Source organism: Phyllostomus discolor, chromosome 5, assembly GCF_004126475.2.
Source record: "Phyllostomus discolor isolate MPI-MPIP mPhyDis1 chromosome 5, mPhyDis1.pri.v3, whole genome shotgun sequence".
Classification (NCBI taxonomy): domain Eukaryota; kingdom Metazoa; phylum Chordata; class Mammalia; order Chiroptera; family Phyllostomidae; genus Phyllostomus; species Phyllostomus discolor.
The window spans coordinates 11,543,108-11,558,079 of NC_040907.2; the positions used below are offsets into that span (position 1 = coordinate 11,543,108).

The 14,972-nt window shown below is 54.9% G+C and overlaps 1 protein-coding gene across 5 annotated transcripts in view; it reads right to left on the bottom strand.

Annotated features, from left to right (window-relative positions):
* The window catches only part of CAPZB (capping actin protein of muscle Z-line subunit beta), a 122,199-nt gene that overhangs the window by 51,398 nt on the left and 55,829 nt on the right, over window positions 1–14,972 (bottom strand). The gene's annotated exons all lie outside the window — the stretch shown is intronic.

Here is a 14,972-nt window from a genome sequence, read left to right on the forward strand (position 1 = left end):
GGAAAAGTGGCCAAGGAGCGCTTGCACGGACAACTCCAAAGAGACCAAATTTCCTGGACACAGGCACAAAACTGGAAAGGAAAAAACAACTTCCCCAAATGGAAGCGGGGACTTTTGAAAAGACTTGCCAAGCGGCAAACACTTGGGAGAGAAGGAGTTTTATGCACATACACAGCAGGGCAGCGACTTGAGGCAGAGGAGCCAGGCGCACTGCTGGGAGCCCTGTCATCAGGCAAAGACTTGCGGAGCCCTTGGAGCACCGGCAAATCGCCCCGTGGTCTCAAGGATGGAAAGAACATGGAAACCAGTGGGTAATCACAGGTTCGAATCCTGCTCTCACCGAGAATGAAGCCCACAGTCTTGTCCCTTGCCACCTTTTCAGGTGTCCTGACCCCTCAGAGTAACAGAAGAGAACTACTTGGCCTGGGGGAGCACAGGCTCGATTTTGTCCTTTCCAGGGGTCTTCCCGCTGGCAACACGCAGGCAAACCCTTCTGTCAAGGGGTTTCAAGGCAGGAACATACCAGAGGGAGACGAAACACCCCTCAGACCTAGGGACTGGATTTTTGTTTGCATGTATTACACAGCACTTTCACAAGTATTGCCAAGAGAAATGGCCTGCACAAAGGCAGATGGCCTACGATAAAAGAGAAAAATGACACCCCCCTGCTCCACCCAGAACGAGCACTTGCGAGTGGTGGGAACAGAAGCAGGCGGTGGCTTCCCCAAACCGCCAACAGCCACAGGGATGCTCTTCTTTGGGGGAACATGACGTTCCGGCAGCACCGGGGCACAATCTTTCTTATTTGTTTATTCTTAGAGAGGGGAAGGGAGGGAGAAAGAGAGGGAGAGAGAAACATCAACATGCAGTTGCCTCTTGTGTGCCCCCCACTGGGAACCTGGCCTGCAACCCCGGCATGTGCCCTCACTAGGAATCGAACCGGCAACCCTTTGGTTTGCAGGCTGGCACTCAGTCCACTGAGCTGCACCAGCCAGGGCTGTGGCACAATCTTTTTAAGCAGGCAATTTAACTCCACTTTGTAGGATACCCTGGGTCCCCTAGCAGTTATGAGAAGAGTTACCAAATTTTACAGTATTTCTAAGGGTAACAACGGTCGCCCTCTCCTCCACCCAGATCTAAGCATGTAGAAAAATGGAAAGTGAGGCGTTGACTTTGGACTCCATTGGGAGCAGCGGCTGGTACTGACTGGTGCTGTGAAGGAGGCACCAGCACTTGACAGAGTCCTAGGTCCCTGTGAGATCGCACAAGATAAAGGCCGGGGGCACCGGCAGCTCCATAAGGCACTTAGTCTCCACGGGGCCAGCAAGGTCGTGGCTTCCCAGGAAAGGACTGGTGTGGGCACTTCCCGAGGCAGGTGGGCACATGGAGTAATCCAGGCAAAAGGCACGCTTCCCAGCTCTAAACTTAAAATTGCAGATAATCGGTTATCTGTCCCTTCCCTTCCCCACCTAAAAAGCCTGACTGGCAACAAACAGCACATCCTTGGCAAACCAAGTGCGTGCCCAGCACCTGCTTCTTGGCAAGGGACCCACGGGGCTGGACCAGTGCCCACGGCTCACTAGGTGTCCATTCCCAGGTTGTCAACTGGGCAGACACCCACTGCCGCTACCCCATCTTTGCCCAGCTAGCCCCCTTCCTATCCCTCTGCCAGGGGATAGCTCAGGCTTCGCCTATTCCAAGCAGCTTTCCCTGAAACCCACCCACCAGGGTGGGGTTGGAGCTTCTCCGTGCAGCTTCCACAGCGCTGTGCTCCTCTCCCCTGGGATCCTGGAATTACATCCCTCTGGGTATCTGTCTCCCATGGCATTTGTCTGACCATGAACTCTTTCAAGATACTAATGTTAACTTACTCAGCACTCTGACCCAGCGCTTCGGCTCAGGCTCCAGCACTCGAGAGGGCTTGACCATGCTTCCCGAGTGCCCATTACGCCGGGGACACAAAGGTGAACAAAGCAGACACGACCCCTACCCTCAGAGAGCTGAAGAGGCAGTGCAAGAATCATGTAATTAAGAGGTTCCAACCGAGAGTAAAGGCAGCACCATGGCGGGGGTGACGATGTGAAAAGGGCGGGGAGCGAGGCCCAGGCGGAGGCCTGAGGATGAGCACAGCTGTTGTGGAGATGTCCTCCCAGCACAGGGGACTGCGGGCACAAACCCAACGAGACAGGACACGGGGCCTTCGGGAGACTCTGTGGCAGGCGGGTATGGCTGGTGTCGAGGGGCCGTGGGGGCGGCAGGAGGGGGCGGGCAGGGCCAGACCAGGAGTTCCTGATCCAAGCTGTTCTCTGGGCTCCACCGGGATGACCCAGTGGAGTCACGAAGGGCCGTGGAGGGTCCACACCAGGACCACACTGTGGAGACGTCACTCTGGCTGCGGAGAGCAGGACTACGGGCAGGGAGGTCAGGACCACGGGCAGGGAGGTCCAGAGGCTGTCAGAATAACCCGGTGACCTGGGGTGGGGAGGGGCAGGGTAACAGCAACAGCGCTCACTGAACCGCCCTCAAATGAAGATGAACCCGCCTCCACCAGACAGGCTGGATGCGGGCGGGCGGCACTCTTCAGAAGAGACCACGCCGGGCGTGTGGAACGGTGTCCCCACTGGCCTCCGACAGCCTGAGCTGCACCCAGTGCCCCGGGTCCCGCCTCTCTCCTGGACTCCCAGAGGCCACCCACCCACATGCCGCAGGCTCGGCTTAGTGCCGTCACCATCAGGACCAAGAGGTAAGATACTGGAGGCAACAGCGGGACAGCCCACTTGCTCCTGGGAAGAGCTCTGCGCAGCCTCGCTGCCCACTCCTGGCTGGAGACAGCACCCTCTCCTGGAGCCTGAGCAGGCAACACTCAGCCACCGCCCTGGCCAGTGAGGAAAACTCGGGGCGTGTTCCTCCCGAAAAGGACAGCTGCACCGCAGTGGAAAATGGAAAAGAACTCCAGCGGCTCCGACTACTCAATCTCCCCTCCACTCACTACGTGCTGTCACGAAGCTCGTAAGGCAAGTCGACCGCCATCACCTTTTCCTTCGACACGGTGGTCACTGCTGACCCACCAGGCGCTCGTCTGCGCCCACCGGGCAACCAGGCTGTCTGCCCGCACTGCTTTCTTGAATCGCCTCTTGAGAATGAGGTGGCAAATTCATAATTATCTCCACTGTACAGATGAGGAAACTGAGGCACAGAGAGCTTAAATAGCTTATCAAGGCCACCCAGAGAGTCAGGGCCTACCCATGCCCAGCTCAGGTGATCTTCAAGATTCGCAATGGTTTATTGCCTTTCCGGGCACTGCTGCCTACTAGGGCCACCAAGCCCTGGGGCATGGGGCCGAGGCCGCCCCAGGTGACACCTCAGCCCCCTTTCATCTCTCTGCCTCAGACTACGCACTTAGGAAGTACAACAGAGACAGGCCCCTCCTCTCGGACTTGGGGGATGGGGGGGTTTATGGGATGGCTAACACTTATTTAGCATCGATGACGTGACCGGTGGAGAGGGTCTGGGGGTGGGAATGAGCTCTATTTCATTCCACAGGCGCTCTGAAGCCAGGGGGCTCCCCGGTGCTAACAACACAGAACAGTGGCACTCGATGAAGAGCAAGCGCTTCACGCCGACGCCTGCTGAGGGACACGGCCCGGAGACATGGCTGCTCCTGGCACTCGGTGCTTGGAGGCAGGAAGGTCCGCGACACAGGCAGGGACACGTTGGGGAAGAAGTGGTGAGTGACTTTAAAGTGCCCGACACGCCTCTCTACCCCAACCTGCGTTCAGCACGTGGACGGAAAGGGGAAAATCCACTTGTGTGAAGGATAATCATTTCCAGCCTGGGGCGAACCGACAGAATTTTGTTCTGAACCAGGAGTGTGGTTTCAGCTTCCAGTCAATAGTAATTAAGTGTGCCTATACACTCCAGAAAGAGCAGAGGGGGAGATTAACGATAATTAAATCTCCTCCGTATTTGGCTCGAAATCTCCCCTCCGAGCGGCCTGCTGTCGGGCACTTGCCCCAGAGCCTCCATCTGACACCACCCCCACCCCCGCCATCTGCAACATCCATTCTGGACTCGGCTCCAAGGTTTCAGTTACACAAAAGGTAACAGGCCCAGCAGGACCTGAAAATCTGGAGTTTCACGAGTGCCGTTCCTACCTCTTCTCCTACACACCCAGCACCTCGAGTCTGGTCGGTAATCATTTGTGGGACACTCGGGGTGCGAGTGGGGGGAGGGGAGGAGGCACAGGGCTGGACTGCCCCTTGGTGAGGCTTCACACAGGCAGGCAGGGTCTGCGCACGCTGTGATGGACAGGGCCTCTAATGAGCCTTAATTGCGAGTGCAACAAGGTCCAGGAGGCAGCAGCACATGGGCGAAGAAGGGGCAGCCAAAGACCGTCTGACTAATGAATAAGAAGTGTCCGGCCTGAGGAGGGCCAGGGACCCAAAAAAGGAGGAGGGTGGGATCCTCCCCCAGCCCTGCGCCCTTCTGAGAGCTTGGGCTCCTTACGTAACCGACAGGAAGCCTCTGGGAGCACGGAGGCCCCCACCTCCAATCTCTCAGCAGAGACAGAGCAGGGACAGAGATCCACTCGGCGGAGGTAGCCGTGGTCGTGGGGGTCACATGATCGCTGCCATAGAGGGTTCTGTCCCCATCAGCACCTCATCTTTAACAACGGAGGGCCCGAACAGGACACTCTTCAACGTGGAAAGGGGAAAGCTACACTCTAGGAGGCTGAGTGAGTTCTTGCGGGCGCTAATTTTGGGGATGATATCTGCACCCAGAGTCAGCCGTCTGCCGGGGGCCTGCAGTGACAAGGAGAAAGCTGTTCCTGGAGAAGCTGTGGGCGCAGGCGCACAGCGGGAGAATGGGCGGGTGGGCCTGGGGATGATTCTGACTCAGCTACTTACTAACCAGCTGTGAGGCCCTGACCAACAACTCATTAAGCCTCTCAGTTGCCTAGTATGTAAAATGGGGACAGAAGACTAGCATCATGGTGGCTGGTTTAAATAAGCTAAATATGTACATGGTCTAGAACAGGTCCTGGCAGCGGACAGTCGTCAGAGAGAAGCAGGAGGCCAGCAGGGCTCGCACTCGCGTGCACAAGGGCTAGGTCGGGCCGTGAGTTGGATGTGACGTCAGAACCGCACGCGGGCAGCTGCCGTCAGCCAGGAGCTGCGCCGGGAGTGCACCTGCACGGTCCCTAGCACTCAAAGTCAGAGCCATCGCACCCGTCTCTGCTGGGAGGAGACAGAGACTCAGAGGTCCCACAACCAAGACGTGAGGACGACGAGCGGTGAGTTCGGCTGGACCCGTCAACTTCAAGCTGCTCAACCTGTCACGCCCCAGCGCTGCCGCCTCGCAGACACCTCAGGCGAGCAGTCTCAGACTCGGAGCTGCCCTAAACACACCCACCACGAGCTCTACAGGACCCCGGTCCCCAAGTTCGCTGAAACAGGCCCTGCAGCCGGGCAAACAAAGCGAGTACGTGTGCGTGGGGGGCGGGAGAGGGGGAGAACCATCCAATAACCGTAACCGATCTGCTTCGAGCCCATCCCAAACCTGCCCTTCTTGGCTGGTGGCACCTCGGGTGCACCTCCTGCATCACGTCTGGGAACGGGCAGCATTATGGGCAGCGGCACAGGAGCTGCTGAGGCAGCCTCCCCACCACCAGGAGGACTCAGGAGGGGCCTGCGAGGGGGAAAGCCGAGGCACAGAGGACCGCTGGGGGCGAGGCTGGAAACACTGCAGAAGGGAATGCCTGGGGCTACACTGGCCCTGGGGTGGGGGTGGGGGGTGGTTAGAGATGTGGGTTCAAGACACAGACAAGAGATCAGCAGCCTTGAGAAGAGGGAACTGTACAAGAACGGAAGTGAAGGCAGGAGAAAGCAGGAACTGGACAACAGAAAGGAAGCTTGAGGTTCAGAGTTCACAGGTGAACTCTGTCCTGGGAAACGGAAGGTAACTGTGTGAACCTCTTGGTTGCTAAAGTGAAGACAATGAGGTCAAAGGACCTGTGAGGCTATGTCAGCTGGTTTGTCCCCTGGACAGTGAGCTCAACCTTAAGACCCATCCCGCCTTGTCAGACCATCCAGCCACTCTGTGCAGCTTCTCCCCCAGGGCTTCCAAAACACTCCAAGGGAGAAGGGTGCCTGCTGAGGCAACCAGGAAGGGGCGGAGGAAGACCCACACCATCCAGAGAGCCCACCCTGCCAGGGCAGAACAGGAAGCATGACGTTAGGCGTCTCTGTGGAGTGACAGACGTCCTTACTAGTCAAGGAAGCAGTCAGCCAGTCTGACCCTGACCTCCCCTATCCACTCCGGGGGGGCAGACACTGGTGTTTCCCAGCTTCCTTTTCAGGGGTCCCAGCCTTGATAGTTCAGGGGAGGCGGGGGGGGGGGCATTTCCACGACCATCTAAAATGCCTCGGTGGAGCCCCAGCCTGGTTGGTTCAAGCATCGCCCCAATACGCCAAGGCTGCGAAATGCCAGGCCAGGGAACGTAAAATAAGTGGAACAACAAGCCTCTCCCCTTCCCAACCCCCTCTACCCTCTCTCTGTAAAAAGTCAGTACGTGAAGAATTTAAAAAACCACAATGCTTCAATGGAGAGCCTTCTAATCTCCCCCCTCCCAGGTTAATTAAAACAAGTCCTTACAACCCTACGTTGGGTTATTAACCCCATCCAAGGCTGGGCCGTGTCCACCTGTGAAAACACCACCAGGAAGGCCGCCTGGGGTGCCAGGGCAGAGCCCCGGGCAGGCAGAACCCAGGGGTTAACCAACAGGCCCTAGGACGCCTGTGGAGGTAATCCATAAAAGCATCAGCTAGCATTTACTCAGCACCTGTCCCACACGCACTGCACATGCCGGCACTTCATACACACTCCCAGATCCTGGCAGCTGCCCCGGGAATTCGGTTCTCGTATCCCAGTCTCGTCTACTGGAGGAAACCCTGGGAGAGGCCGTAACCTGCCTGAGCTGGAAGGTGACAGAGACGAAATTCAAGTCCCAGTCCGCTTTGCTCCGTCCAGGCTCTGGAGGCTAACTGGGGGGAGCCTGCTGGGGGCCCCAGCCTGCTCAACTCTGCCCCATATCCACCCCATGGGGCAGGTACACGGGTCATGGTCACGGTCACAGACCCGAGAGAAACCTGTGCCTCTGCTGCCAGCAAAAGGGGATCCGAAAGCCTGGGGCGAGGTTTGGTTCTAGGCAACAGGGCTCAGACACGGAGGCCCCCCCCGCCCTCCCGTCACAGAGACCCAGGGAGACCTGCAGACCCTGAAGCAAGTGAGCGGCAGGCCCAAAGCTTCAGCCCAGGCTCCTGACTTCCAATAAGGTTCGCTAAATGTACGCCAGGCTTTTCTCTCCACCCCCTTCTCCCCCTCCTATTGAAGGAGCTAGAAGTTTTCTAAAGCAGTTCTCTTCTTAAAAAAGAAAACAATAAAACGAGAAAAGCTATGTTTCTTTTTATGCCGTTTTACCAAACAGTAATGAAGATGCAAAAGCTGGCTAACATCACACTTAAGGCCACTGCCAGACAGGGTCTAGAGTCCAGGTCACCTGACGTGTAGATCATGAACCTTCCCAGGAACCGTGTTCCCCGAGTGGGCCCCATGAAAGTAACGTAGAACAGCGCTGGGTTACAGGAGAACAGGTCCCTGTCTCTCCACTGCAGGACTTCTCAGAACTGTGAACGTGACACTGCGGCTGGTGGAAGTCCTAGAGCGCAATCGGAGTGTGCCGCGCTCCCACCACTGCTCACCGTCTCAGTCCTCGGGAGTCAGCATCACGGTGAGCGGAGCGGAAGCCAGGAAAAGGGCACGCTGCGTCCAGGAGACGCGGCCCGTCCACTGGGCAGACAGAAGGGTCTCGGGGAAGGAGGCTTTCCCAGCCATCCTCCCGTTGACTCTGCACTTTCCCGACTAGCAAATCAAAAAGATTTGTGCACGTGACCTCCTCTGTGGACCACCTGTGTACCCACAGCGTGTTCCTACCTTTCTTCTTTCTTCTACTCCTCACATGAGGACACTTTCTTCATTGCTTTTAGAGAGAAAGGAGGTGGAGAAGCATCCATTTGCTGCCTCCCACACCCGCCCAGACAGGACCGGCACTTGAACCAGGGACGGTAAGCACCTGGACCAGGAGGCGCACTTGCACACGCCTACGCCCGTGCCCAGACAGGGAATCGAACCTGCAACCGAGGTATGCACTGACTGGGACCCGAACCCACCACCTTCTGGTTACGGGACAATGCTCCAACCAACCGGGCTGTTCCGCCAGGGCCCTCCCTTTCTTTACTGCTGGAGGCAGCAGCACACAGTGGCTGGGAGCCTGGAGTCAGGATGTTCAGGTTCCAAGTTTGGCTCCACCACTGCCTGGTGACCTTGGTCAAGTTGTCGAAGCCCCTGCTGCTTCGTTCAGTTCTAAGCAACGGAACTGAAAGTGGGGACAGTGATACTGACCACCTCAGAAGGTGTTTTCTGAAGATTTTAGGAGATACATCCTTTGCCATAAGTTGCAAATGTTTTTTCAGAGTCTGTCTTTGGCCTTGGAATTTTATTTTATTTAAACTTGAAACTCAATTTGCATACACCAAAACCATCCTTTTGCCATTAGCTTCCATTTCGTATAAAGGCCTCCCCCATCTCGATATTAAACATCGATGTTTTCCCTCTGGTTTCTTATGTTCATTTAGATACTAGTTCTTTAGTCCACTAGGAGTGTGGGTGCCTGCTGTACATAGATATTTAGCTTGTTTTCCTTCAAAGTTTTTAGACGTTTCAGCATTTTTCAATAACTGACGGTCTTTGTCTTCTCGCAGTGAAACACAGCCGCCGCTTGCACTGCACCCTGCGTCACTCTGTCGCCGGCCTGTCCCGGAGCCGCCGGGGCCCACCTGTTCTGCCCCCGGTTCGGAGGGCTGCAGCGTCCTCCCACTCGGTCAGCCCTCCTGCCCCCGGGAAGCTTGCTGTCCTGGACCTCACCTTCAGGACCAGTGGGCACCGCACTGTCTCCTGGAAACAGGCTTTGCCCCCCAAGAACACAAACACACACAAAGCAAATGGCCCTGTACTTTTCTCCTTCCTGCATCAAGGTTCAAGTTTTAACCTTCTGGTCTGCTCATTCTTAACAGAATCAAACGAGGGCGTTCCTCTACTACAGTAACTCTGCACTTCTGTTACTCTGCTGGAACAGAACACACGAGAACTCCAAATAACTTTAGCCATATCTCTGGGGGAGCAGGGCAGGTCCAGGCACCCCAGGAAGCCACATTTCCTCTTTCCAAGCAAATCATAGCATTTCAGAAGGGCTGACTAGCTGCCACCTTGACACAAATCTGACGCTGCACCATTGGGTGGCCGGGTCCTTGCCTCTCAGCCACAGGCCGGGGTTACGAAAGGCCGCCTCACCTTCCTCTGGAGAGGCGGCCCTGGGTGGGGAGCAGAGGGCTGGTTCGGCACGGAGTGCAGGGGTCTGTACTCTGGCTCTCCCCAGCTTCAGTCGTCACAGCTGCATCCACTCACAGAGCAAAGGCTTGCATGAAAAGGCTCACCACAACTTTCCAAGGAATGGAGTTCATTAAAATACTGCTGGAGGCCCCTGGCTGGAATGCATTTTCCCCTTGTAAACGGGGACTGAAGCACAGTGTCGTGGCCCGCAGGAAAGCTCAGATGCTGGTGCAAAGACACTGTGCAGGGGTTGTTGCATAACTGCCGATGATTCAACCCGCTCCCCTGCTCCTGCTCCAGAGACAGCATCCCCCCTAGGAGAGCCCCGCCCCCCGCAAACTCTCTGACAAACCAAGCTGCCCCACCTCCCACAGCAACCCGCAAGGGCACGCACGTCCTCAGGTGCAGTGCATGGGGCGCAGACTCAGTCCAGTAGCTGGCCGGTCATCGTGAAGACCCATGGGCTGAGAGGACAACCAAAGTCATCCTCATCTGGGACCGAGTGTTAGGGTCCCGGAAACTTCTCCCCGGGGGAGGGGAGCCGAGGAATAAAGGCTTCATGTCCTCCCAGGGCTCAGCACAGCGCCTCCTGCACAAGAGGTGCTCAGTGAATGTCGACTGAGCCCATTACCGTATTTCACTGCGCATCATGCACACCTCTTTGCCCAGTTTTTCTAGGGGAAAATAAGGATGCGTGTTATACATGGGCAGTGCTAATTCTCTATCTATATAGATGTTCTCACTTCTTTTATTTATGCCTATGTGTTAGAAATGTAACTCTAGAAAGCAATAATGGTATCTGTATGCAAAATACTACCCTGGAATAATCGTTTTTGTTTCAAAATACAAATAAATAAATGAGTTAAAAAATTAAAACAAAAGACTTTTCCCCTGAAAGTCTGGGCCAAAACCATGGGTGCACAGGGCACGCGGGAGCACACTACACACGGCAAACACGGTGACTTCCGCCTGCTTTGGCTAAGACCCTTGTAGACAGGAGAAGACATCTGAGATGCTGCTCTGAAATTAAGGAAGGAAAAAATGCTGGTATGAGACTTTTAAAGGGCGACGATAACGAGGAAACCAGGCAAGAAAACACAAGCCTGCTCACTCCTGACCACAGCGAAACCACATCGCACCTGGCCTTGGAGACCCCAAAGCCGGCACGAGTCCATCACCTGGGAACAGAACGGAGCGTGAGGCCTCATTCCACACAGCTGTCCCGGGACGAGAATTTACAGGATTCGTTGGTTTAACTGTCAGAGACTGCAATCTGAGCACCTATGCTAAGTCAGATAATCAGAAATACTGATGAACTATTACATATAATATCAGCCTTAACTTTACCGGTCACACTGTGTGGGAGCTTGGCTCCGAGGACAGATTCATGAAAAGCAGGTTCTTAGAAATGCACCGTATTTTTTGGACTATAGGACACACTTTCCCCCAAATTTGGGAGAAAAGGGGTGCGTCTTATAGTCCAAACGTAGCTTACCTGGCTCCCCGTGGGGGTGGGGTGGCCTATGTTATTTAAGTCACTAAATATTTTACCACATTTTTTGCTTCGAAATTTTTTTCCTGTTTCCCTCCTCTAAAAGCTAGGTTCATCTTACAGTCTGGAAAACTCAGTCAGCTGTAGGTCCCGCTCGCTCACTCGCTGCGCCCCGCACCCTCCATCCTTCCAGTCTGTCGGGTGCCCGGGCAGACACCACGCTAGCGACCCAGACTAGAGCTGCACAGCCTCTGCACTCAGCTGGCCCTTTCTATCTCCGGAGGGCAATTCTGGCTGCTAAAAAGAGGAGTGTGCTGAGACGGAAACCGACCAAGTGACCCACCCCCCGGGTCAGGGCGTCTGGGTGCCTCCTTCCCTCGAACCCGCAAGCCGGGCTGGGGTGGCCTGGGTGCCTTCCCAGCCAGCTCTGCTTTCCTCCCCCTTGCTTGGTTACAATCTGGGGATGCTCAAAGCTGGATCTTTGGGTGGCTATAGCAAAGAAAAGAAAAGAAACTGAAAAGTGAGGTGACCAGTGCAAGCAGAGACGTGGCTGTTTTTGGTTTGCTCTTAGAAAGGCGAAGGTGCCGACTTGCAGAAACAAACTCCTTCTTCAGCTCAGGGCTCAAAATACGCCCCAGCCATCGCCGCCAGTGTGCAGAGCACAGCCATAGAAGGTCAAAGTTTAGGAAGCCAAGGGAGCCTCTTAACATCGCAGGATTCTTGGCACACGTGGACCTGTGGGTATTTTTGAAACAGCTTAACAACGGGTTTCAGCTGGCTTTACTCCAGTACAACGAGATTAATATGTAATAAAATGATGTTTTGATCATCTGCGAGAGAAGGTCATTTCCCACCAATCAGAGTATGCACCATAATCCCAAGGCAGCAAAAGCTCTGACGCTGGAAAGAGAAGAGAAGAGCAAGCTAGCTGATCTGGCACGATACACTGGGCGGCCTGGGCCCCGCTGCCAGCACACGCCGCATTTCTCTTGCATTTCTCTGCTCTGTGACCGGGCCGCTGGTGGACCGGGTGCCTTCACCCGCAGGCCTCTGGCTCCAGCATCTGAGAGAGGCCATTCCCTTCATGAGGAATGCTGGCAAATCCTAGCATTCTTGTCAGTCTTAAAATTGGTGACTTTTCTTGAAAACAACCTCCTCCCCTTCATTATTTTAGGCAGGTGAGCACGGCAAGAATGGCTGCAATTTGCACCAAGCTGTGCACCAGCGGCGCCGAAAGCCTCTGACGGATCCCAGGCCACGGGGAACCAAAGGCCCAGCCACGCCGCTTCTAGATGGACCCGCACCACTGCGCGCTTTCTGAAAGCACAGCTGCGGGAAGGAACGAACGCTGCGCGTGAACTTTGGAGCCACAGCAGTGCACTCCGCACAGACGGACTCCGGCAAGAATATGAGAATTTTGCAAATTCAGTTAAAAAGAAAAAAAAAAAACCTGTCATTCCCAGGGAAAGTTGAAGAAAAACAGCAGCGATTAAAGGAAAACATTGAAATAAGTGATTTCTAGGACTCGTCACAGGATCCAATACAAAACCGGCCCAAATGCCCCTTATGCGCTACAGTGCAAAGCAAGGACCTTGAAGCAAGACCATTAATCACAAAGGGGCTTCTGAAGCACGTCAATACAGTTTTAATGAGGCATGCTTTACCCGACTCTAATTCAGCGAAAAGTCACGCTTCATTTCCATTCTGACATTCATCACGCTTCAAATTTTAAAAAAATTTAATGAGAACACCGATTCCCCAGTCCATTCTGGGTGATGGGAATCATTTATGGCTTCTTGCTCAGCCTCAGGAGGTGGATGGGGCCCAAGGCTGGCCGCCAGACAATGGTGAGGGGAGTCGGTGCCTCCCCAGCCTCCCAGCAAAGCCGCGGACAGAGGTGAACAGGTAACCCTAAGTGGCCTGGCTCTAACAGGGAAATTATCTTTTCAAGTCTCCAGGTGTTTTTGTTTTAGCTACGTGAATTTTAAACTACCCTCCATAATACATCTGTGCTTTAATATTTTAAATTACTAATGAGTTAAATTACTGGACATTCTTCCCCCAAACAGGTAACACTGACACATGAGACAGGAAGGCATGCCACATTTCACCTGCTGCTGAGTGTAAGCGGCTGGACCCACAGTCACCCAGCAGAGTGCCCCAAGGAGGCGGCACTGGGACTCCTGCTGCTGCCTAGCCACACCAGCGCCCCGCTTCTTCCCCCGAGTCTCAACCCCCAGAGAAGGGGAAGTGGTCATACACACAGTATGGATCACCGTGGAAATGATAACACACATGAAAGCATCCAGCTCAGCCCCACACCCCACACCTGCCTCCGTCCCCTCTCCAGCCACCTTGCGCTGAAGACGGAGTTACGTGTGGACAGGCAGTGTGCTCTGACAGCAATCTGCGGGGTGCCACGTGCCCTGCCACGTTATCAGGGACTGGCACAGTGTGGCGCTTCAACCTGGGTCTGAGCACCCCCGTCCCCCGCCAGCTCCACCTTGGGGCTGGTCTCTCCCGCCCAATGTCTGGGCTAACATGGAGGATGGCTCCTTCATTTTCCATCAATGCTGCAGCGGGACCAGCCAGCCAGGCTTCCCTAAAACTTGCACATCTCTTAAATAAAGAATGACTCGGGAATCACAGAGAAAACCACGGCTGTAGTAAAACACTTTCGTTGCCATAAGAACAAAATAGCTTGCTAAACAAACACAAAGACAGTCTGAGAAAAATGCCCTCATCATTCGTTCTGTTTGGTTCATTTCTAAAACACAGTCATAACTAAACTGGCAAACTAAACGTAAACTCAGCCAAGCACACTTTCACGCTGAGTGTACAGGAAACAGCAGCCCCTGCAGCTGACCAAATTAGGGACCTGCCCATGCCTTCCACTTTGCCCACCTCTCCCACACAGTTGCCCTCCAAGCTCTCTGACCGAGGACACAGGAAGGCAGGCAGCACTTCCAGACTGCACCTCGCAATGCTGCCTCGCAGGGACGTTGAGCGTTTTGTACAGATGCAGGGAGACTGCTCAGCACGCGTGTCCTGTGCACCGCTCAGTAGGGGGCTGACGGTGACAACCAGCAACACAGCAATCCGAGCCCTCCTGACTTTCAAGGATGGCTCCTACCCACCCAAAACATTTCATTATTTCCCAACTAAAACTGTTTTCTCTGACCCCCATCCCCACAACTCACGTTTCCCAGGCACGTGCCCAAATTCTGCACAAAAATTGGATCTAACCAACCCAATGTTCGGGCCAATGTTCAAACATCAGGATAGTTCACCTGCAACTCCAAACATGCGGCTCCTCCGGAAATACCCGAAAACAAGCAACAGGCATCATGTTCCCACCGGGCAGCCAGTGGCTGGAGCAGAGGGGCCGCTGCCCGCTCAGGGGGAGCCTGCCAGCAGACCCCTTGTTTCGGTCAAGGCCACTTCAGTGACTGCTGTCACCTCGCTGGCGCTTGGTCTGTGACCCAGGATTCTGTGCATGCGGTAGGTCACCTGCATCACAGTCCCACCTGCTTTCTTTAATGCTCATCCACAGAACCTGTCCAGCCAGGGACCATCAAATTCTCCACCCTCTTCTCTCCCACCACAAGCACCCATAGCTGCCTTTCTAGTCTGGACCATTTACCTCAAGAAACCTCCTTCTTCCCGCTCCCTGAATCATTACACGTGAACGAGAGCAAGTTCACACCTCCTCCAGCAGGCTGCATGCCGTCTCCTTACAGCTGCCTCGCAACGGGGGGCCCGGGGCCCTGTCGACACAAAACAGCTGCATGGAGGATTCTGCAGACAGTGGTGAGGCACTGCATCCTCGAATGACAGGAGTCTCCTGCGGTCCTGTGTCTTTCCTAGTGAAACTGTCTGGGTCTCATACAACCCAGCACACGAATAGGTTTTCAAACCAGCATTCTCACGGATCCCTCACTGATGAGCCAGGGCCGGCAGTGACAGCCGCATCCAAGCCGAGACGGGGCGGAGGAAAAGAACAGAGGCCTCGGAGGCGGAGCTGGCGCTCACG